This window comes from Pan paniscus, chromosome 8 (assembly GCF_029289425.2).
Source record: "Pan paniscus chromosome 8, NHGRI_mPanPan1-v2.0_pri, whole genome shotgun sequence".
NCBI classification, from domain to species: Eukaryota; Metazoa; Chordata; class Mammalia; order Primates; family Hominidae; genus Pan; species Pan paniscus.
In genome coordinates, this window is record NC_073257.2 from 82,163,746 (window position 1) to 82,183,646 (window position 19,901).

Here is a 19,901-nt window from a genome sequence, read left to right on the forward strand (position 1 = left end):
AGAGTAGTAGAGTGAAATATTTAAAGAGTTGAGGAAATGAAAGCCAACGGCCTAGAATTCTGTATTCTACAAAATTATCTTTAAAAAGTGAAGGAGAAATACTTTCTCAGACAAACAAAATTGAAGGAATTTGTTAGCAGTAGAGCCGCCTTGTGAGAAATGTTAAAAGGAGTTCTTCAAAGAAAAGAAAAATGATGTAGGTGAGAAACTCAGATGTTTCTCACAGAAAAGAAGAGCATTAGAGAATAGATAAATGTGAAGATAAAATCAAAAACTTTTTTATTAATTTATTTAACGTAACAGTTTGTTCAATATAGTAATAGTAACAATGCATTTGATGATTATAGCTTATGTATAAGTGAAATGAATGACAGCAATAATACAGGAGGAGAAAATAAGAATACTCAGTTATTATAAAATACTTGCAGTATCCATGAAATGGTATAGAGTTATTTAAAAGTGAACTTGGCTTGGTTGTAAATGTATATGACAAAGTCTAGGGCAACCACTGAAAAAGTTTTAAAAAAAGTATAATTGATATGCTGAGAAAGAAAAATATGGAATCATATAAAATGCTCTCTTAAAACCACAAAAGGCAGGAACAGTGTGGAAAACAAAAATAAGGACAAAGAACAAAGGCAACAAATAGCACACAGTAACAAATATGGTAGATATGAGCCCAACTATATCAATAATCACATTAAATTTTAATGGTCTAAATACAGCAATTAAAAGACAAAGATTGTCAGAGTGGATCAAAAAACAAGACACAACTATATGTTGTCTAGAAGAAACCTGCTTTATATGTAAAGATACATATCAATTAAAAGTAAAGGCATATAAGGGTTTGGCAATGATTTCTTTGATATGACACCCAGAGCACATTCAACAAAGGCAAAAATAGATAAATGGTGCTACATCCAGCTTGAAAATATCATATTTCAAAGGACACAATCTAGAGAATGGGAGAAAATATCTGCAAATTATATATGGATAAGAGGTTGATACCTGCAATGTATAAAGAGCTACTACTCAACAACAACAACAACAAAAAGAATTGATCTTAAAACAGTCAAATGATGTGAATAGACATTGCTCCAAAAATGATATTCAAATGTCCAAGAAGCATATAAAAAAGATCATATTTTTATATGATATTCAAATGTTCATCTTTTTATATGCTTCTTGGACATTTGAATATCATCTTTGTAAATTATTACAGTAATGAAAATCACAGCCACAATGAGATACCACCTCATATTCATTAGGATGCCTACTTTTAAAAAAGAAACAGAAAATAATCCATGTTCATGAGGATGTGGAAAAACTAGAACCCTTGTGCACTGTTGGTGGGAATGTAAATGGTACAGCCACTATTGAAAACAGTGTGATGGGTCCTCAAAAAATGAGAAATAGAATTACCATATGATCCACTTCTGGGATTGCCCAAATCCAAAAGAATTAAAAGCAAGATTCTGAAGAGATATTTATGCATCCATGTTCATAGCAGCATTATTTATAGCAGCCAAGAGGTGGAAGCAATTAAAATGTCCATCAATGGGTGAATGGATAAATAAATAAACTGTAAACTTAAAAGTGGTTAAGGTGGTAAATTTTATGTTGTGTGGATAATTTAATACATTTATTTATTTATTTATTTACTTATTTATTTAAAGACAAGGTCTCACTATGTTGCCCAGGCTGGTCTCAAACTCCTGAGCTCAAGTTTCCAAGTAGCTGAGATTATAGGTACACACCACCATGCTGGGCAATGTGTATTCTTTATCAAAGTTAAAAACATTTTTTAAAGTAAAGGAATGGAGAGAGATATACAATGCTAACATTAAAAAAGAAAGCTGAAGTAGTTATATTTTCAGACAGAGGAGACTTCAGAGCAAGAAAAATGGTCAGGGATAAAGAGGGGCATTACATAATGATAAAGGGGTCAATTCTCCAAGAATACATAACAATTCTTAATGCATGAGAGCCTAACTACACCATATCAAAGTACATAAAACAAAAACTGATAGAACTGCAAGAAGAAATAGATGGATCCACTATTACAGTTAGAGAATTTAACACTCCTCTACCAGTAATGAACAGATCCAGCAGGCAGAAAATCATAAGGACATAGTTGAACTCAACAACACCATTGATAAACTGGATATAATTGACATCTATAGAATACTTTATCCAACAATACCAGAATATGCACTATTCTCAAGCTCACATGGAACATTCCCTTAGACCCACATTCTGAACCATAAAATATATCTTAACAAATTTAAAGGAATAAAAATCATACAGTGTATACTCCCAATTAAATTGAACTAGAAATCAGTAACAGAAATATTTGTACATTAAACAACACTTTTTTTTTTTTGGGCCAGGGTCTCATTCTGTTAGCCAGGGTGGAGTGTGGTGGTGCAATCATGACTCACTGCAACCTCAACCTCCTGGGCTCAATCAATCCTCCCACCTCACCCTCTTAAGTAGCTGGGACCACAGGTGTGTGCCACCACATGCAGCTAATTTTTTTTTTTTTTTTTTTTAGAAATGTAGTCTCCATATGTTGCCCAAGCTGGTCTTGAACTTCTGGGCTCAAGTGGTCCTCCCCCCTTGGCCTTCCAAAGTGCTGGGATTACAGGTGTGAGCCACTGTGCCCAGCAAACAAAACATTTCTAAATAATACATGGGTCAAAGAAGAAATGTCAAGAGAAATTTAAAAATATTTTGAACTAAAGAAAATACAACTTATCAAAATTTGTGTGATGCAGCAAAAGTAGTGTATAAACAGAAATGTATAGCATTTGATGCATATATTAGAAAAAAGAGATATCTAAAATCAATAATCTAAGCTTACATCTTAGGAAACTAGAAAAAGAAGAGCAAATTAAATCCACTGTAGGCAGAAGAAAAGAAATAATAAAAATTACAGTAAAAATAAATGAAATTGAAAATAAGAAATCAATAGAGAAAAATCAATAAAACCTGGTTCTCTGAAATGGTCTATAAAATTGATAAACCTCTAACCAAGAAAAATAGAGATAAGACATAAATTACTAATAAAAGCTAGTTCTCTGAAATGGTCAATAAAATTAATAAACCTCTAAGAAAAATAGAGATAAGACATAAATTACTAATATCAGAAATGAAGGATGGGACATCACTACAGAGTCCATGGACATTAAAAGATAATAAAGGAATACTATGAAAAAAAATCTATGCATACAAATGCTAACCTAGATGAAATAGACCAATAATTCCCTGAAAGACATAATCTGCCAAAACTCACACAAAAAGAAACAGACAATTTGAATAGGGCTATATCTATTAAAGAAATTGAAAGCTAAGCAGGGTGGCTCATGCCTGTAATCCCAGCACATTGGGAGGCTTAGATGGGAGGATTGTTTGAGCCCATGAGTTTGAGACCCGCTTGGGCAACATGGCAAAATCTTATCTTTACAAAAAAAAAATTTATTTTAATTAGCTGGGTATGTCGGTATGCATCTGTGGTCCCAGCTACTCAGGAGGCTGAGGCAAGAGGGTCAGTTGAGCCTGAGTGGTGATGCTGCAGGCAGTCATGCTCATGCCACTGCACTCCAGGCAATAAGACAAGAAAAGGAAATAAAAGATATAAAGATTGGGAAGGAATAAATAAAAGCTTCTTTGTTAACAAATGGCATGGTTGTCTATGTAGAAAATCCAAAAGAATTGACCCAAAAAAACTCCTGGAACTAATAAGTGGTTAGAGAGAGAATGCAGGAAATTTAAAAAGTCAATTGTTTTCTTACATATCATCAATGCATAAGTAGAATTTGAAATTAAAAACACAATACCATTTACATTAGCAACACACCGAAAGAAATACTTAGGTATAACTCTCATAAAGTAAGTATAAGATCTATATGAGAAAAACTACAAAACTGTGATGAGAGAAATCAAAGAAGAACTAAATAAATTCAGATACATTCCATGTTCATGGTTAGAAAGACTCAATATTGTCAAGATGTCAGTTCTTCCAAATTTGATCTTTAGGTTCAACGAATCCTAATCAAAATCCCAGCAAGTTATTTTGTGGATTTTGACAAACTGATTCTAAAGTTTACACGGAGAAGCAAAAGACCCAGAATAGCCAACACGACGTTGAAAGCAAAGAATAGAGTTGAACAACTGACACTACCAAAGTTCAAGACTTATTATAAATCCACAGTAATCAGGACAGTGTGATATGGGCAAAAGAACAGACACATAGATCAATGGAATGGAATGGAATGGAATATAGAGCCCAGAAATTGACCCACACAAGTATAGTCAACTGATCCTTGACAAAGAAACAAAGGCAACACAATGGAGAAAAGATTGCCTTCTTAACAAATGGTGCTGGAACAACTGGGCATCCAAGTGCAAAAAAAAAAGGAATCTAGACACAGACTTTACATTCTTCAAAAAAGTTAACTCAAAATGGATCATAGAACTAAATGTAAAATGCAAAACAATAAAATGCTTACAAGATAAACTGGAAAAATCTAGATGACCTTGAGTTTCATAATTTTTAGATACAATACCAAAGCCTCAATCTGTGAAAGAAATAACTGATAACCTGTACTTTATTAAAATTAAAATCTTCTGCTTTGCAAGACACTGTTGAGAGAATGAGAAGACAAGCCACAGACTGGGGAGAAAACATTTGCAAAAGACATGTCTGATAAAGAACTGTTATCCAAAATTTACAAAAACCTTTTAAAACACAACAATAATTTATAATAGCATCAAAAAGAATAAAATACTTAGGCATTAACTTATCCAAAGAGGTGAAAGACTTGTACAATAAAAACTATAAAACATTGCTGAAAAAAAAATTTTTTTTTTTTGAGACGGAGTCTCGTTCTTTTGCCCAGGCTGGAGTGCCTCCCAGGTTCATGCCATTCTCCTGCCTCAGCCTCCCGAATAGCTGGGACTACAGGTGCCTGCGACCACGCCCGGCTAATTTTTTGTATTTTTAGTAGAGATGGGGTTTCACTGTGTTAGCCAGGATGGTCTCAATCTCCTGACCTTGTGATCCACCCGCCTCGGCCTCCGAAAGTGCTGGGATTACAGGCGTGAGCCACCACGCCCGGCCTGAAAAATATTTTTAAAACATAAATAAGTGGAAATGCATTCTATATTCTTGGGTTGGAGGACTCAATATTGTTAAGATGTCAATGCTGCCCAAAGTGATCTATAGATTCAATGTAATCAAAATTCCAGGCCGGATGCGGTGGCTCATGCCTGTAATCCCAGCACTTTGGGAGGCCAAGATGGGTGGATGACTTGAAGTCTGGAATTCAAGACCAGCCTGGCCAACATGGCAAAACCCTGTCTCTACTAAAAATACAAAAATTAGCCAGGCATGGTGGCACAAGCCTGTAATCCCGGCTACTCAGAAGACTGAGGCAGAAAAATCGCTTGAACCCAGGAGGCAGAAGTTGCAGTGAGCTGAGATTGTGCCACTGCACTCCAGCCTGGGTGACAGAGCAAGAGTCCATTTCAAAAAAAAAAAAAAAAAAATTTACTGATTTGATTTTTGTGGAAATAGAAAAAGTCACCCTAAAATGTGTATGGAATATTAAGGGCCCCCAAATAGCCAAAACAATCTTGAAAAAGAAGAACAAAGTTAGAAAACTCACACTTTCTGATTTCACAACTTACTACCAAGCTACAATAATCAAAATCATGTGGTATTAACATAAAAACAGATATATATATTTATATATATATATATAAAATAGAATAGAGAACCCAGAAATAAACCCTCACATATATGGTCAAATGATTTTTGACAAGGATGTCAAGATCTTTCAATTGGGAAGGTAACAATCTTTTCAACAAATCGTTCTGGGAAAACTGGCTATCCACTTGCAAAAGAATGAAGTTTAACATTTACTTAACACCATTTAAAAATTAACTCAAGATGAATCTAAGATCTAAACATATGAAACTATAAAACTCTTAGAAAAAAACAGGGCAAAACCTTCATGACATCAGATTTGGCAGTGATTTCTTGGATATGACACCAAAGGCATAGGCAACAAAAGAAAAAAATAGACAAATTAGACTTTATCGAAATATTTTAATGTTATGCATCTAAACACGTTATCAGAAAAGTAAGAAGGCAACCCACAAAGTGGGAGACAACATTTGCAAGCCATATATCTGATGATAAAGGATTAATATCCAGAATATCTAGAGAACTCCTAAAACTTAACAACAAAAAACAAACATCCCAATTCACAAAGGGACAAAGGAGTTGGATAGACATTTCTCCAAAGAAAGTACAGAATGGCTAATAACCGCATGGAAAGATGTTCAACATCATGAATCATTAAGAAAAGGCAAATCAAAACTACAATGAGATACCACCTCATACCCATTAGGATGGCTACTATTTAGAAAACCTGAAAATAATAAGTGTTAGTGAAACTGGAACCCTTGTGGACTATTGGTGGAAATGTAAATGTAAATGTATATGGTACAGCCACCATAGAAAATGGTATGGCAGTTCCTCAAAAAATTAAAAATAGAATTACCATATGATCCAGCAATTCCACTCCTGGGTATATACCTAAAAGAACTAATGTCACAAAAAGACTAATATTCTATGATTCCACTTATATGAGATATATAGAGTAGCCAAATCCATAGAGACAGAAAGTAGAACAGTGGTTGCCAGAAACTGAGGAGTGGGGGGAATAGGGAGTTATTGTTTAATGGATATAGAGTTTTCGTTTTGCAAGATGGAAAAGCTCTAGAATGGATGGCCCTGGTGGTTGCACGACAATATGAATATATTTAATACCACTGAACTATGCACTTAAAATGGATCAGATGGCAAATTTTATCTTCTGTGTATTTTAACACAATTTTAAAATTGAGAAAAACTCAACAATAAGAAAATGAACAACTGGGCAAGACATGGCGGTTCATGCCTGTAATTCCAGCTCTTTGGGAAGCTGAGGTGAAAGGATTGCTTGAGCCCAGGAGTTCAAAACCAGCCTGGGCAACATAGCAAGACCTCATCTCAGAAAGGAAAGGAAAGGAAAGAAAAGGAAAGGAAAGGAAAGGGGAGGGGAGGAGAGGGGAGGGGAGGGGAGAGGAGGGCGAGGGGGAGGAAGAAAGGAAAGAGAGAGAGAAAGGAAGGAAAGAAGGAAGGAAGGGAGGAAGGAAGGAACTCATCTTAAAAATTGGCAAAAGACCTGAAGATGCCTCACCAAAGAAGATATACAGATGGCAAATAAGCATATGAAAAGATACTCCATATCATATGTCACTAGAGAATTGCAAATTAAAACAACAAAGAGATACCACTACACATCTATTGGAATGGCAAAAAAACAAGACAACACCAAATGCTGGTGAGGATATGGAGCAACAGGAACATTCATTGCTGTTTGGAACACAAAATGGTACAGCTATTTTGGAAGACAGTGTGGCAGTTTTTTACAAAACTAAATGTACTCTTACCATACAATCCAGCAATCACACTCCTTGGTTACTTACTCAAATGAGTTTAAAACATATGTCTACACAAAAACCTACACACCAATGTTTAGAGCAGCTTTGTGCATAATTGTCAAAACAGGGAAGCAACCAAGGTGTCTTTCAGTAGACGAATGGATAAATAAACTGTGGCACATCCTTTACAAGGGAATATTATTCAGCAATAAAAATAAATGAACTATCAAGCCATGGAAAGACATGAAAGAATCTTAAATGTATCTTATTAACTGAAGGAAGCCAATCTGAAATGGCTATATAGTGTATGATTCCAACTACAGGATACCCTGGAAAAGACAGCACTATGAATACAGTAAAATGATCAGTGGTCACCAGGAGTTAGAGGGGAGGGAGGAAGGGAAGGATGAATAGGCATGGTACAGATTTTGGGGACAGTGAAATGTTCTGCATGATGCTATAATAGTGGATATATGTAATTATACATTTGTTAGGACCCATAAATGGACAACATCAAGAGTGAACCCTACTATGGACTACAGGTGATGACAAAGTGTCGGTGTAGCTTCATCAAGTCTAACAAATGTACCACTCTGGTGCTGATGTTCCTAGTGAGGGAGGATACCTGGAGTAAGAAGGGGCATACGTGGGAACTCTCTACTTTCCTCTCCATTTTTCTGTGACCCTAAAACTGCTCTAAAAAAAAATAAACTTTGAAAATGGCAGATAAGAGGAAGGACTGACTTGCCGCTCCCACTCGGACAGACAAAGCAGCATATGGAGACTAACATCATGAACTTTTGCTCCAAGAACTACTGCAGGAATGTACCAGGAAAGGTGAGAGAATCTACAGACCCTTTGAAGGAAGCAGCTTGCCACTTTAGGCTCCATGAGACAGCCAATAAACTGTGAGTGCCTAAGTGTGAGAGGGTGAATGTCTGCCCCCAAACACATACCTTCACTGGGAAACCTGAAGGTCCAGATCATAAGAGAAGGATTTGACCAAACCTGGAGCTGAGACAAATGCTGAGAGCCGCACAAAATATAGGGGTAGAGAAAGCAGCAGCAAGAGCCCTGTGGGCACTCTCAGTCCTCAGGGAAGCCTTTTCTGTCTTTATCTTGCACCTTGGGGAGGGCTGCCAGTGGAATTGAGGAAAAACCAGAGGGAGAGGAAAACTTCCAGTTGAATTTTATAACAATTTCTACCGAACATGAAGTTTCCTGGACAGAATCTGGGGAGGGGGTCAAACAGGGAGTGCAGATACAAGCACAGAAGCTGTGGCAGGCAGAGAGGCATAAAACCTGAAAGCCCTGCTTCTGTTCTCAGCAGGGAGGCTTGTAGCCTGGGACAAGTTCTCAGCCCTGCTCGCCTGCTGCCTGGAAATAAACTTGATGCTGTTGGGGGAGCATGCTGACAGTGAGACCAGCCTTTCCAGCTGCGTGGGAGCTGGGTAACACCTGTCACTGTCGGCTTTCCCCCACTTCCCTGGCGACCTGTATGACACGGCAGAGGCAGCCATAATCCCCCTGGGAACATAACTCCATTGGCCTGAGAACCACACCCTTATCCCCCACAGCAGTCACAGCAAGCCCCACCCAACAAGAGTCTGAACTCAGATACAACTAACCCTGCCCCCACCTGATGGTCTTTCTCTACCTGCCCTGGTAGCAGAAGACAAAGGACATAATCTCTTGGGAGCTCTATGGCCCTGCCCATCACCTGAGAAACCCAAATACTTATCCAGGCAACCCTAGGGCAAACTTGTATCCTCTCTATAGTACCACAGCTGATGCTCTCTTGAAAGCACCACCTCCTGGCTAGAGGTCAACCAACACAAAACCAGCACACCAAACAAAAACACAACCAAGGACCCTCAAACAGTCCACTTCACTCCCCTGCTACCTCCACCAGAGCAGGTGCCAGCATCCACAGTTGAGAGACCTGAAGACACATCACAGGACTCTTTGCAGACAATCCCCAGTACCAGCTTGGAGCCCAGCAGCTCCGCTGGGTGGCTAGACCCAGAAGAGAAATAACAATCACTGCAGTTCAGCTCTCAGAAAGCCCCACCCCTTCCCTAGGGGAAGGGGGAGAGTACCACATCAAGGGAGCACCCTGTGGGACAAAAGAACCTGAACAGCAGCCCCTGAGCCCCAGGTCTTCCCTATGACATAGTCTCCCCAAATGAGAATAAACCATAAAACAATTCTGGTAGTATGACAAAATAAGGTTCCTTAACACCCCCAAAAGATCACACTAAGCTCACCAACAATGGATCACACTAAGCTCACCAACAATGGATCTAAAAGAAAAAGAAATATTTAAATTGCCAGAAAAAGAATTCAGAAGGTCAATTATTAAGCTACTCAAGGAGGCACCAGAGAAAGGTGAATACCAACTTAAAGAAATTTTTAAAATGTTAAATCATATGGACAGAAAAATCTCCAGGGAAATAGATGGCATAAATAAAAAACAATCACAGCTTCTGGAAATGAAGGACATACTTAGAGAAATGCAAAATACACTGGAAAGTCTCAAACGATAGATTCAAACAAATAGCAGAAAGAATTTCAGCGCTCAAAGATAAGGCTTTCAAATTAACCCAATCTGACAAACACAAAGAAAAAAGAATTTTAACAATGAACAAAGCCTCGAAGAAGTTTGGGATTATATTAAATGACCAAACCTAAGAACAAGTGGTGTTCCCAAGGAAGAAGAGAAATCTTAAAGTTTGGAAGACATAGTTCAGGGAATAATCAAGGAAAACTTCCCTGGCCTTGCTAGAGATCTAGACATCCAAATACAAGAAGCTCAAAGAACACCAGGGAAATTCATTGCAAAAAGATCATCATCTAGGCACATAGTCATCAGGTTATCTAAAGTCAAGACAAACAAAAGAATCTTAAGAGCTGTGAGGCAAAAGCATCAGGTAACCTATAAAGGAAAACCTATCAGATTAACAGCAGATTTCTCAGCAGAAATGCTACAAGCAAGAAGGGATTGGGGTCCTATCTTTAGCCTCCTTAAACAAAATAATTTTCAGCCAAGAATTTTGTATTCTGCAAAACTAAGCTTCATAAATGAAGGAAAGATACAGTCTTTTTCAGACAAACAAATGCTGAGAGAATTCGTCATTACCAAGCCAGCACTACAAGAACTGCTAAAAGGAACTCTAAATCTTGAAACAAATCCTTGAAATACACCAAAATAGAAACTCTTTAAAGCATGAATTTCACAGAACCTATAAGAAAATAACACAATGAAAAAAAAAACACCCAAGGTATTCAGGTAACAAACAGTACAATGAATAGACTAGAATAGTACCTCATATCTCAATGCTACTTTTGAATATAAATGGCCTAAATGGTCCACTTAAAAGACACAGAATGGCAGAATGGATAAGAATTCACCACCCAAGTATCTACTGTCTTCAAGAGACTCACCTAACACATAAGACCTCACATAAACTTAAGCTGAAGGAGTGGAAAGAGATATTCCATGCAAATGGACACCAAAAGCAAGCAAGAGTAGCTATTTTTATATTAGACAAAACAGACTTTAAAACAACAATGGTTAAAAAAGATAAAGAGTGACATTATATAATGATAAAAGGACTAGTCCAAAAGGAAAATTCCACTATCCTAAATATATATGCACCTAACACTGGAGCTCCCAAATTTATAAAACAATTACTACTAGACCTAAGAAATGAGATAGACAGCAACATAATAATAGGGGGGGACTTCAACACTCCACTGACAGCACTAGACAGGTCATTAAGACAAAAAGTCAACAAAGAGGCCAGGCTCAGTGGCTCATACCTGTAATCCCAGCACTATGGGAGGCAGAGGTGGGTGGATCACCTGAGGTCAGGAGTTCAAGACCAGCCTGACCAAACCCCGTCTCTACTAAAAAAAAACTACAAAATTAGCTGGGTGTTGTGGCACATGCCTGTAATCCCAGCTACTCAGGGGGCTGAGGCAGGAGAATCACTTGAACCCAGGAGGCAGAGGTTGCAGTGAGCCAAGATTATGCCATTGCACTCCAGCCTGGGCAACAAGAGTGAAACTCTGTCTCAAAAAAAAAAAAGTCAACAGAGAAAAAATGGACTTAAATTATACCCTAAAACAAATGTACTTAACAGTTATTTTACAGAACATTCTACCCAACAACTGCAGAATATACATAGTATTCACCACCACATGAAACATTCTCCAAGATAGACCATATGATGGGCCACAAAACAAGTCTCGATAAATTTAAGAAAACCCAAATTATATCAAGTATTCTCTTAAACCACAGTGGAATAAAATTGGAAATCAACTCCAAAAGGAACCCTCAAAATCATGCAAATACATGAAAATTAAATAACCTGCTCCTGAATGATCATTGGGTCAACAATGAAATCAGGATGGAAATTTAAAAATTCTTTGGACTGAACAATAATAGTGACACAACCTATCAAAACCTCTGAAATACAGCAAAAGCAGTGCTAAAAGGAAAGTTCATAGCATTGCATGCCTGCATCAAAAAGTCTGAAAAAGCGCAAATAGACAATCTAAGGTCACACCTCAAGGAGCCAGAGAAACACGAACAAACCAAACCCAAACCCAGCAGAAGAAAAGAAATAGCAAAGATCAGAGCAGAACCAAATGAAATTGAAACAAAATAAACAATACAAAAGATAAATAAAACAAAAAGTTGGTTATTTGAAAAGATAAATAAAATTGATAGACCATTAGCGAGATTAGCCAAGAAAAGAAGAAAGAAGAATCAAATAAACTCTACTAGAAATTAAACAGGAGGCCGGACGCGGGGGCTCATGCGTGTAATCCCAGCACTTTGGGAGGCCGAGGCAGGCGGATCACGAGGTCAGGAGATCGAGACCATCCTGGCTAACACGGTGAAACCCCGTCTCTCTAAAAATACAAAACATTAGCCAGGTATGGTGGCAGGCACCTGTAGTCCCAGCTACTTGGGAGGCTGAGGCAGGAGAATGAGGTGAACCCAGGAGGCGGAACTTGCAGTGAGCCGAGATTGTGCCACTGCACTCCAGCCTGGGTGACAGAGCAGACTCTGTCTCAAAAAAAAAAAAAAAAAAAAAAAAAGAAATGAAACAGGAAATATTACAACCCATACCACAGAAATACAAAAGATCATTCAAGGCTACTGTGAAAACCTTTACACACACAAACTAGAAAATCTAGACGAGACTGATAAATTCCTGGAGATATACAATCATCCTAGATTAAACCAGGAAAGAATAGAAACTGAACAGACCAATAATAAGCAGCAAGATTGAAGTGGTAATTTCAAAAATTGCCAACAAAAAAGTCCAGGATCAGACAGATTCACAGATGAATTCTATCAGATATTCAAAGAAGAATTGGTACCAATCTTATTGACACTATTCCAAAAGACAGAGAAAGAGAGAATCCTCCCTAAATCATTCTATGAAGCCAGTATCACCCTAATATGAAAACCAGGAAAGGACATAACAACAACAACAAAAAAACTAGAGACCAATATCCCTGATGAACACAGATGCAAAAATCCTCAACAAAATACTAGCTAACCAACATATCATATCAAACATATCAACAGCATATCAAAAAGGTTATCCACCATGATCAAGTGGGTTTAATACCAGGGATGCAGGGATGGTTTAACATATGCAAGTCGATAGATGTAATACACCATATAAACAGAATTAAAAACAAAAATCACATGATCATCTCCATAGACACAGGAAAAGCTTTTGACAAAATCTAGCATATCCTTTGTGAATAAAATCCTCAGCAAAATGGACACAGAAGGGATGTACTTTAAGGTAATAAAAGCCATCTATGACAAACCCACAGCCAACATTATACTTAATGGGGAAAAGTTAAAAGCATTCCCCCTGAGAACTGGAACAAGACAAGGATGCCAACTTTCACCACTTCTGTTCAACATAGTACTGGAAGTCCTAGCCAGAGCAATCAGAAAGAGAAAGAAATAAAGGGCAACCAAATCAGTAAAGAGGAAGTCAAACTGTTGCTGTTCATTGATGATATGATTACATATCTAGAAAACCCTAAAGACTCATTCAAAAAGCTCCTGGAACAGATAAATGAATTTAGTAAAGTGTCAGGATACAAAATTAATGTACGCAAATCAATAGCACTGCTATACACCAACAACAATCAAGGTGAGAATCAAATCAAGGACTCAAAAAGATAAAATACTTAGGAATATACCTAATCAAGGAGGTGAAAGACATCTACAAAGGAAACTACAAAACACTACTGAAAGAAATTGTAGATGACACAAATGGAAACACATTCCATGCTCATGCATGGGTAGAATCAATATTGTGAAAATGACCATACTGCCTACTGAATCCACAAATTCAATGCAATTGTTATCGAAATACCACCATCATTCTTCACAGAACCAGAAAAAATGATCCTAAAATTCATATGGAACCAAAAAAGAGCCCCCATAGTCAAAGCAAGACTTGGCAAAAAGAACAAATCAGGAGGCATCACAATACCCAACTTCAAACTATATTATGAGGTCATAGTCACCAAAACAGCATGGTACTGGTATAAAAATAGGCACATAGACCAGCGGAACATCATAGAGAACCCAGGAATAAAGCCAAATACTTACAACCAACTGATCTTTGACAAAGCAAACAAAAACATAAAGTGGGTAAAGGACACCCTATTCAACAAACGGTGCTGGGATAATTGGCAAGACACATTTAGAAGAATAAAATTGGATCTCATCTCTCACCTTTACACAAAATCATCAAGATGGAGCAAAGACTTAAATCTAAGACATGAAACCATAAAAATTCTAGACGATGACATTGAAAAAACCCTTCTAGACGTTGGCTTAGGCAACGATTTCATGACCAAGAACCGAAAAGCAAACACAACAAAAAGAAAGGTAAATAGATGGAACTCAATTAAACAAAAACCTTCACACAGCAAAAGAAATAATCAGCAGGGTAAACAGACAACCCACAGAGCGGGAGAAAAATCTTCACAATCTGTGCATCTGACAAAGGGCTAAATTTTTACATCTGACAAAGGACAGATGTAGATTCAGAATCTACAAGGAACTCAAACAAATCAGCAAGAAAAAAAAGGACCTCATCAAAAAGTGGGCTAAGGATGTGAATAGATAATCCTTAAAAGAAGATATACAAATGGCCAACAAACATATGAAAAAAAATGTTCAATACCACTAATGATCAGGGAAATGCAAATCAAAACCACAATGAAATACTACTTTACTCCTGCAATAATGGCCATAATCAAAAAATCAAAAAATAATAGATATTGGCATGGATATGGTAAAAAGGGAACACAAGGGTGGGAATGTAAACTAGTATAACCACTGTGGAAAACAGTGTGGAGATTTCTTAAAGAACTAAAAGTAGATCTACCATTTGATCCAGCAATCCCACCCAAAGGAAAAGAAGTCATTATACGAAAAAGATACCTGCACACACATGTTTGTAGCAGCACAATTCGCAATTGCAAAAATATGGAACCAGCCCAAATGTCCATCAATCAATGAGTGGATAAAGAAAATGTTGTGTGTGCGTGTGTGTGTGTGTGTGTGTGTGTGTGTACACACAACATGGGCTACTCAGCCATGAGAAGGAATGAAATAATGGCATTTGCAGCAACCTGGATGGAATTGGAGACCATTATTCTAAGTGAAGTAACTCAGGAATGGAAAATCAAGCATTGTATGTTCTCACTCATAAGTGGGAGCTAAGCTATGAAGACTCAAAGGCATAAGAATGATACAATGGACTTTGGCTTCTTGTGGGGATGGGTGGGAGGAGGGTGAGGGATAAACACAAATGACTACACACTGGGTACAGTGTACACTGCTCGGGTGATGAGTGCACCAAAATCTCAGATCAAAATCTCAGAAATCACCACTAAAGAACTTATTCATGTAACCAAATACCACTTGTCCCCAAAAAACCTATTGAAATTTAAAAATAATAGTAAAATTTTTAAATAAAGTCTGTTTTAAAAAGAAATTTTCAAATTATTTAAATAATGAGAGAGAAAATAACAAATACTGAAGACAGTCAAAGAAGATTCAAAATATGGGTAATAGGAGTCTCCAAAGAAGAAAACTAAAACAAAAGAACAAAACAAATGCCAAAATACTGTAATTTAAGAAAACTTTCTTCAAATTAAAAATAAAAGCTCTGAAACTATATTTTAAAAGAACACACCATGTTGGATTGCAAAAATATAGTTAGATAAAATGAACAAGATCTAGCTGTTGATAGTACAACAGGGTGACTATAGTCAATAATAATTTATTGTGTATTTAAAAATAACTAAAAGAGTGGAATTGAAATGTTCGTAACACAAAGAAACAATACATGCTAAGGTAATGGATACCCCAACTACTCTGATGTGATTACTACACAATGTATGCCTGTATCAGAACATCATGTGTGCCCCAGGACATATACAGCTATTATGCACCATGATATTAAAAAAAATTTTTTTTGAGATGGAGTTTCACTCTTGTTGCCCAGGCTGGAGCACAATTGCACAATCTCGGCTCACCGCAATCTCCACCTCCCAGGTTCAAGCAAGTCTCCTGCCTCAGTCTCCCGAATAGCTAGGATTACAGGCATGTGCCACCACGCCTGGCTAATTTTGTATTTTTAGTAGAGATAGGGTTTCTCCATGTTGGTCAGGCTGGTCTCGAACTCCCAACCTCAAGTGATCTGCCCGCCTCGGCCTCCCAAAGTGCTGGGATTACAGGCATGAGCCACTGCCCCTGGCCTTAAAAATAAAAAAAAATAAAAAAAATTAACACGCCATGTAGGCCAGGCATGGTGGCTGACACCTGCAATCCCAGCACTTTGGGAGGCTGAGATGGGAGGATCACTTGAGTCCAGGAGTTGAAGACCAGCCTGGGCAACATGGTGAAACCCTGTCTCTACAAAACATACAAAAATTAGCCACACGTAGTGGTGCATGTCTGTGGTCCCAGCTACTCAGGAGGCTGAGGCAGAAGGATTGCTTGAGCCTGGATGCAGAGGTTGCAGAGAGCCAAGACCGTGCCACCATACTTCAGCCTGGGTGACAGAGCAAGACCCAGTCTCAAAAACAACAACAAAAATACCCAAAAAACAAAACAAAACAAAACACCACGTACCTGAGAATATTGACCCAGAATGACCAATATCACAAAATATTCAAATAAAATTACTATAAAGAAAAAAAGAAAAATCCTTTGACATCTAATCAAACAGTGAATAAGTTATAAGAGAAAGAAAATTAGATTATCCTGAAGCATTTCTATACCAGTGTTTCTCCAGAAGCAAATGGAGCACATATTTAAGATACTCAAAGAAAGAAAATGCAAGCCAAGGATTGTATATGCAGCAAAACTGACATTCAAGCGCAAAGGGCATAAACTGTTATCAACATATGCAAAAAAAAAGTTGGGAATATTGGTCCCATGAACGCTTTTTGAGAAATATACTACAGAATGAGCTTCAGCCATGCAAAATGACTAAAGAAAACATTTAACATAATGACTGGTGATGAGTAATAAACATGCAGTTACAGTATTAGTTATATAACAAATACTAAATGAGAGCTAAAAGGGGAAGATTATAGTATACAATGGCTGATGTTCAAACAGTGTAGATAATTATTCTTAAACAGGGGTAGAATGAGGATACAATATGCAGCAATGTTTTGTTTATTTGTTTGCTTTTTTTTGAGGTTTTTTATTGTTTTGTTTTGTTTTGTTTTTTGAGACAGAGTCTCACTCTGTCACCCAGGCTGGAGTGCAATGGAGTGGTCTCAGCTCACTGCAACCTCCGCCTCCTGGGTTCAAATGATTATCCTGCCTCAGCCTCCGGAGTAGCTGGGACTACAGGCGTGCACTACCATGCCCAGCTAATTTTTTTGTATTTTTAGTAGAGACAGGGTTTTACTATGTTGGACAGGCTGGTGTCTAACTCCTGACTTCATGATCTGCCCACCTTGGCCTCCCAAAGTGCTGGGATTACAGGCGTGAGCCACCGTGCCCGGCTGCAAAAATGTATTTTAACTGCTCTCAGTAATAACATTGGTGGCAGTGGTATTACTATTATTCTGAGGGTATTTCATGTAAACATGGGATGAAGTAAATGATTATGGCACATTCTATCATGTCTTATGTCCTTGAAAAACAAGATTCTTGGTGAAAAAGAAAGGAGGTACAAATGTGATATAGAAGAGGTTGAATTTTATAACTCTGTGGTTATGAATTAGACGTGTCAATCTGAACTCAGAAGATACAGTCATGCACTACATAACAATGTTTTGGTCAACAACAGACCATATGTATAATGAATGTCCCAGGAGATTATAATGGAGCTTTCATATCATATTTCTACTGTACTTTTTCTATGTTTGGATACACAGAAACTTACCACTCTGGTACAACTGCCTACAGTACTGAGTATAGTATCATGTTGTATAGGTTTATAGCTCAGGAGTATTATCACATATCACACAACCTAGACATGTGTCCATTTCACATAGCCTAGGTATGTGATATGTCCAAACCTAGGCTATACCATTTAGGTTTGTGTAAGCACACTCTGTGATGTTCACACAGTGATGAAATAGCCTAAAAACTTTTTCTCAGAATGTATCCCCATTGTTTAAGAGATGAGTAATTGTATTTTATCTCTTTTTTGGTTTGGATTTTGTTTGTTTGTTTGTTTGTTTGTTTTTTGAGAGGGAGTCTCGCTCTGTCACCCAGGCTGGAATACAGTGGCGCGATCTTGGCTCACTGACACCTCCACCTCCCAGGTCCCAGCGATTCTTCCACCTCAGCCTCCTGAGTAGCTGGGATTACAAGTGCACACTACCATGCCCAGCTACGTTTTTGTATTTTTAGAAGAGACAGGGTTTCACCACGTTGCCCAGGCTGGTCTGGAACTCCTAAGCTCAGGCAATCCACCCACCTTGGCCTCCCAAATGTATTTTATCTTTTAAAAGGAAAAAAAATGTACACATACATATAATATCTTAGCTCTGTTCACTAAAGGAGCCTGAAGATGATGACCAACCTAATAGCATTGATTATCCCTAGTACCCAGATTGGTTGAAATACTATTTTCCACTAAATAAAACTAAGACTTCTTGGGGAAATTGTTGATTCCTGATTTGGGGCAGAAAATGTGGAAGATGGGCCTGGAGCATTTTCTTACACTGGAAAAGAAGGAGTTACCAAGCTACTAAGGTGTAAAAAGGACTCAGTGCCAACTTGAAGGGGCTCCCATCAGCCAGAGATAGGAAACTTTGAGCTTCTAAAGGATAATAATTGCAATTGATTAAAACCCATCAATCAGTGAGTTAATAATGATATTTAAAATGATTTTTTAAAAACTAATGGGTAACCTTGAGAGAATGATATGAAACCAATTCATTATCTTAAATGAAGCATTTACTCTGCCTTCCTGTATAAACCATACCATGGGTAATCAAATACTAATGACGATATGTGTCTCTTTATAAAGGTACTCTATCTAATAAATGAAAAAATTAAAGAATTCAAATACCACCATTTTTCCATCCCCGATGAATTAATAAATGTAGGCATGTAGAATTAATGGCTGCTAGTATTACAAAAAGAAAGATAATCAGAAATTATGTGCCTCCTGATGAAAGAGCACAGCAGCCCTGTAGTCCTGTCAAAGGTATTGAACCCCAGTCTAACCGAACCTCTGTATTCAGCTGCTCATTTGCAAGAAATACAAAAGACTACAACAATGTGTTGAACTGCACTGCAAATGTGCATCAGCAAATTCCAGACAGTGGGAAACTATAGGTCAAATGGTACAGGTCTTCAATAGATAAAATGAAAGAAAAAGAAAGGGATGGAGAAGGATTCTGTATATTAAGAGATTTAAAAGATAAATAATAATTTTTAGTAGGCGAAACTAAACTACAGTGCCTAGAAATGTACACTGATGTGATAAAACTACAAAGTAACATAAGGAAGTGATCACTGTAAAAAGTCAGGATAAGGACTTCTGCTTCTGATTAGGATGCAATACAGGGACCAGATTACCTTCCTGCTCAAAATAACTAAAATACTAGACCAAATACATGGAAAGAAACAAATCTCTGTTTTCACACATTGGATATCTGGCTTCAAATAATAGTGATCCCTGAGAGAGGGGTAAAATTGCCCCAGCTTACTCCCTGGAGAGAATATTCAGGCCAGAACACAGAGAAGGGGGACCCAACAGTCTCCTTGAGTTGAGAAGGCAAAGCTGGGAGTTCATGGAAGTCATGTGGCTAGGGTCCACCAAGCAAAGTACTGGTGAGGAGAGAGGTGCCCAGAGAGAGCTCCAGAGATGTGC

At 37.6% G+C, this 19,901-nt stretch overlaps 1 long non-coding RNA gene across 1 annotated transcript in view; it reads right to left on the bottom strand.

Moving 5' to 3' along the window:
* The window catches only part of LOC106635179 (uncharacterized), a 47,901-nt gene extending 34,506 nt beyond the window's left edge, over positions 1 to 13,395 (bottom strand). Inside the window, exon 1 of the long non-coding RNA XR_003028991.4 lies at positions 8,451 to 13,395. This is a non-coding gene — a long non-coding RNA (uncharacterized LOC106635179). The remainder of the gene's footprint in view (positions 1 to 8,450) is intronic.
* Between the last annotated feature and the right edge of the window lie 6,506 nt (positions 13,396 to 19,901).